Raw genomic sequence first — 5,617 nt, 5'->3', positions numbered from 1 at the left:
CCCTATCTCTCTATTCCCTATCCCTCCTCCTATCTCTCTCGTCCCTATCCCTCCCCCCTCCTCTCGCTCTCTCTCTATGCCCTATTCCTCCCCCCTCCTCTTGCTCTTTCCAGCGCCGTAACTAGGTATATGCCGAAGGGGCATTGCCCACAGCGCACACCTAGTTAGAGCGCATATTCCTCCTGCGCTCCCACTGTCTGTCCCCGACTACTGTGCTCCCGCGGCCCGCCTCCTCTCTTGGCCCCTGTGTACTGTGCTTATACGGCCCCTCCTCCATCGGCCCCCGTGTACAGTGCTCCCGCGGCCCGCCCCCTCTCTTGGCCTGCAGTGCAGTTTACAGAGGGGCGGTGGGTCAGGAGCCAGCAGCAGCACAGCCACAGGAGGAGAAATCACGTACGTGGCTGCCCACACACTACACTACACTACAGTACGCTACACTAAAGTACACTACATTACAACCTAAGGGTAGGGGGGCTGTAAGGTGCTCTGCCTGCCGTAATGCGTAAAAGGGGGCTCCACCGGCCATAATGTGTAAAAAGGGGACGCTGTCTGCCGTAATGTATAAAAAAGGGTATGCTGTCTGCCGCAATGTGTAATAAAGGGACGCTGTCTGCCGTAATGTGTAAAAAAGGTTATGCTGTCTGCCGCAATGTGTAAAAAGGGTATGCTGTCTGCCGTAATGTGTAAAAAGGGATGCTGTCTGCCGTAATGTGTAATAAGGGGACGCTGTCTGCCGTAATGTGTAAAAAGGGGACGCTGTCTGCCGTAATGTGTAAAAAGGGGGAGGCTGTCTGCCGTAATGTGTAATAAGGGGACGCTGTCTGCTGTAATGTGTAAAAAGGGGACACTGTCTGCCGTAAGGTGTAAAAAGCGGGACTGGCTGCCGTAATATGTAAAAAGGGGACGCTGTCTGCCGTAATGTGTAAAAAGGAGGACGCTGTCTGCCATAATGTGTAAAAAGGGGGACGCTGTCTGCAGTAATGTGTAACAGGGGCTCGACCTGGTGTAGTGGCGCTACTGTGCAGCGTAATTTGAATAATGGAGACTACTATGTACCGTAATATGAACTGGTATTATTTTGTGGCCACAACCCTTCTCCATGAAGCCACGCCTCTATGTTGTTTATGTGCGCCTGCAGCACACACTGCCCCTATTTTACATAAAGGAGGGGGTCGCCGATGCCATTTCTTGCACACAGCGCCGAAATATCTAGTTATGGCACTGCCTCTCTCTATTGCCCACCACTCCTCTCTCTCTCTTTTCCCTATCCTTCCCCCTCCTCTCACTCTCTCTATTCCCTATCCCTCCCCCTCCTCTCGCTCTCTCGCTATTCCTTTTCCCTCCCCCCTCCTCTGGCTTTCTCTCTCTATTCCCTATCCCACCCCCTCTCTCAATTCTCTATCCCTCCTCTCCTCTCGCTCTCTCTCTCTATTCCCTATCCCTCCCCCCTCTCTCTATTCCTTCTCCCTCTCTCTCTCTATTCCTTATCCCTCTCCATCTCTCTCCTTCTCTCTTCCTCTCTCTCTCTCTTTTGTATTTATCTAGGGCTATTTTTGGACCGGAAAACCCCAGAACGCAGTTCCTAAAGGTCTTTTCTAAAATGACATCATCAGGAACGGCATTCCAGGATGTCTGTGGCCTACCCTGCTGCTGCCGCCACTTCCCGTGTCTGAAGGGAGGAGAGCACAGCGTGCATCTCTTCTGTGTGCATACAGTAGCTCACACTTTTTCGGCCATTCAAAATGTAGCTCAGCCGTCAGCCAATCAGAGCTCGTGGACCGCAGCGGTGGCTCATGATTGGCTGCTGCCCCCGCATGCTTTGATTGGCTCACAAGCCGGCACCATATTTCAAATGGCTGCCGGAAACGTGACAGACTGACACAGTGAGAGGCAGAAGGGACAGGTGCGCGGTCTCCTCCCTTCCATTCAGACACTGGAATAGGCAGTAGGAGCAGCAGCAGCGGAGGTGAGCACTATACTAGGGGCATTGTGTAACTGGCACTGCTGGGGGCATTGTGTAACTGGCACTGCTGAGGTCATTGTGTAACTGGCACTGCTGGTGGCACTGTGTAACTGCCACTACTGGGGGCACTGTGTAACTGCCACTACTGGGGGCACTGTGTAACTGCCACTAATGGGGGCACTGTGTATCTTGCAGTACTGGGGGCATTGAGGCACTGTGTTACTGGCACTACTGGGGGCGCTGTGTATCTGGCAGTACTGGGGGCATTGTGTATCTAGCACTACTGGGGCATTGTGTTACTGGCACTACTGGGGGCACTGTGTAACTGGCACTACTGGGGCATTGTGCAACTGGCATTACTGGGGGCATTATGTTACTGGCACTGCTGGGGTATTGTGTAAATGGCACTACTGGGGGCAGTATGTGTATATATTGAACTACATGGGGTATTATGTGTTAAAAAAAATATATATACTGTATATAATGGACACTATTCTGCAGTGTAATGTGAATTAGTGCTATTCTGTAGCCATGCCCTTCCCCACAAAGTCACGGCCCTTTATTTTTGGTGGGATATCCCTGTTCAAATACATCAACCTTATGTGGTGCCATAAATTCCAATAACTACTGATTATAGATAGATACCATAGAAATACTTACTTGCTGTATGATTTTTTTTATTCCAGAAGCCATGGTGTGTGACTGTGATGTCTTCTGTATTTTATGGTGGTAGTTGGAGTTGTCTATTGTATATTGGTTTACAATGTTCTTTGTATTGTGTGGTGGTCAATTAGATGCTTGGTATATAACATGACAGGCACTACGGTGTTCTCTGTTTTATCAACGGCCACTGATGCTCTCTGTATAAAATGAATGTCACTGTAGTGCTCTCTGTATTATCTAGCAGTCACTGTAAAGCACTCTGTATTATATGGCATTCACTTCAGTGTTCTCTGTATTATATGGCTGCCAGTGCAATGCTATCTGTATTATATGGTGGTCACTGTAATGATCTCTGTATTATTAATTTAATTTACTGAAATGGCTAGGTATGCAGGATGAACACTAATAGAAATATGGAGAAACCGTGACACAGGCCATACCCCTCTGTATAGACCACGCCCACACATCACTAGTCATACCACCACAGCGCTTATCCTACCTGCAGCGGCACACACTAGGCCTTTACTGATTTTCAGCTCCAGGCCAATGTGGACCTTAATCTGGCACTGCTCCCCAGCCTCGGAGACTTGCATCCGTGGTCAGCAGGACCCAATCCTGGATCCCGAACCTGCATCCCTCTAGAAGGTGAGAACTTTGCAGCCACCACAGGAGAGATATTCTGGTCGTGGAAGATAGACTTATTTTCCGGTGCATGTGCAGGTGAGACCCAGACCATTTGTCCAGCAGGTCCCACTGAAACACTCGGGCATGAAACCTGCCAAACGGAATGGCTTCGTAAGCCGCAACCATCTTCAGTAGCACCCGAGTGCATTGATGAATCGACACTCTTGCCGGTTTCAGAATCTCCTTGACCATGCATTGGATTTCCAGAGCATTTTCCGCTGGAAGAAACACTCTCTGCAGTTCCGTGTCCAGGATCATGCACAAGAAAGCCGAGTTGTCGGAATCAACTGAGACTTTGGCAAATTTAGAATCCAACCATGATGTTGCAGAACCGTCAGGGAGTTCCACATTTCTTAGCAACTGGTGTTTTGATCTCGCCTTTATCAGGAGATCGCCCAAGTACGGGATAATTGTGACACCTTGCTTGCGTAGGAGTACCATCATTTCCGCCATGACTTTGGTGAAGACCCTCGGGGCCGTGGAAAGCACAAACGGCAACGTCTGAAATTGGTAATGATAATCCTGCATCACAAATCTCAGGAAAGCTTGATGTGCAGGATATATCGAGACGTGTAAGTAGGCATCTTTTATGTCGACTGATGCCATACAATCCCCCCCTTCTAGACTGGAGATCACTGCTCGAAGAGATTCCATCTTGAACTTGAAAGTTTTTAAATACAGATTGAGGGATTTTAGGTTCAAGATTGGTCTGACCGAGCCGTCCGGCTTTGGCATGACAAAGAGGCTTGAATAAAACCCTTCTCCCCGTTGGGACGGGGGTACCGGGACAATGACACTCTGTTGACACAGCTTTTGTATCGAAGCACTCACTACTTCCCTTTCTGGGATCGAAACTGGCAAGGCTGATTTGAAAAAATCGGTGGGCGGGGCACCTCCTGAAACTCCAGTTTGTACCCTTGGAACACTATGTCTAACACCCAAGGATCTAGGTCCGAGTGACACCAGACCTGACTGAAGAGTCGGAGACGCGCCCCCACCGGCACGGACTCCCGTGGGGGAGCCCCAGCATCATGCGGTGGACTTGGCAAAGGCCGGGGAGGACTTTTGGTCCTGGGAGCCTGACACAGCAGGTGACCTTTTTCCCCTTCCTCTACCTTTTTGAAGCAAGGAAGGAAGAGCCTCTTCCTTTTTTGTATTTATTAGGCCGAAAGGACTGCATCTGATAATGGGGTGTCTTTTTTCTGTTGTGCTGGAACATAAGGAAGAAAAGATGACTTACCCGCTGTAGCGGTAGACACCAGGTCAGCGAGGCCGTCACCAAATAAGACACTACCTTTATATGGGAGGGCTTCCATAGCTTTCTTGGAGTCGGCATCCGCATTCCATTGATGAATCCACAGCGCTTTCCTGGCTGAGACTGCCATGGCATTGGCCCTTGATCCCAAGAGGCCAATATCCCTCGCCGCATCCTTTAGGAAAGCTGCAGCGTCCCTGATATAACCGAGAGTCAAAAGAATGTTATCCCTATCCAGGGTATCCATGTCAGATGCCAAATAATCAGCCCACTTAGCAATAGCACTACTCACCTATGCCGACGCCACGGCAGGTCTGAGCAGCGCACCCGTAGTGACATAAATGGCCTTTAATGTAATTTCCTGCTTACGATCTGCAGGGTCCTTGAGGGCAGCAGTGTCGGGAGACGGAAGCGCCACCTTCTTGGACAGCCGTGACAGAGCTTTGTCCACATTGGGAGATGACTCCCACTTTTCCCTGTCGTCGGAGGGGAAAGGATATGCCATAAAAATTCTCTTGGGAATCTGCCACCGTTTATCAGGCGATTCCCAAGCCTTTTCACAAAGAGCATTCAGTTCATGAGAGGGGGGAAACATCACCTCAGGTTTCTTTCCCTTATACAAACAAACCCTTGTATCAGGAACAGCAGGTACTTCAGAAATATGTAAAACATCTTTAATAGCCACAATCATGTACTGAATACTCTTAACCACTTTTGGATGTAAACTGGCTTCACTATAGTCGACACTGGAGTCAGAGTCCGTGTCGGTATCCGTATCGGCTATCTGGGTAAATGAACGCTTTTGTGACCCTGAGGGGACCTGTACCTGGGACAAGGCATCCTCCATGGATTTTCTCCATGTTTGTGTCTGAGAATCAGATTTATCCAGCCTTTTAGACAATAACGCCACATTTGCATGCAATGTACTCAACATATTCACCCAATCAGCAGTCGGCGGTGCCGACAGAGTCACTCCCAAATCCTTCTCTGCACCCCCAGTAACTTCCGCCAGGGAGGAGCACTCAGCCTCAGACATGTCGACACACCGTACC

The sequence above is a fragment of the Pseudophryne corroboree genome, chromosome 5 (assembly GCF_028390025.1).
Source record: "Pseudophryne corroboree isolate aPseCor3 chromosome 5, aPseCor3.hap2, whole genome shotgun sequence".
In the NCBI taxonomy this organism is placed as follows: Eukaryota; Metazoa; Chordata; class Amphibia; order Anura; family Myobatrachidae; genus Pseudophryne; species Pseudophryne corroboree.
The sequence above is the reverse complement of the archived record's forward strand: the minus strand, read 5'-3'. Positions refer to the sequence as shown.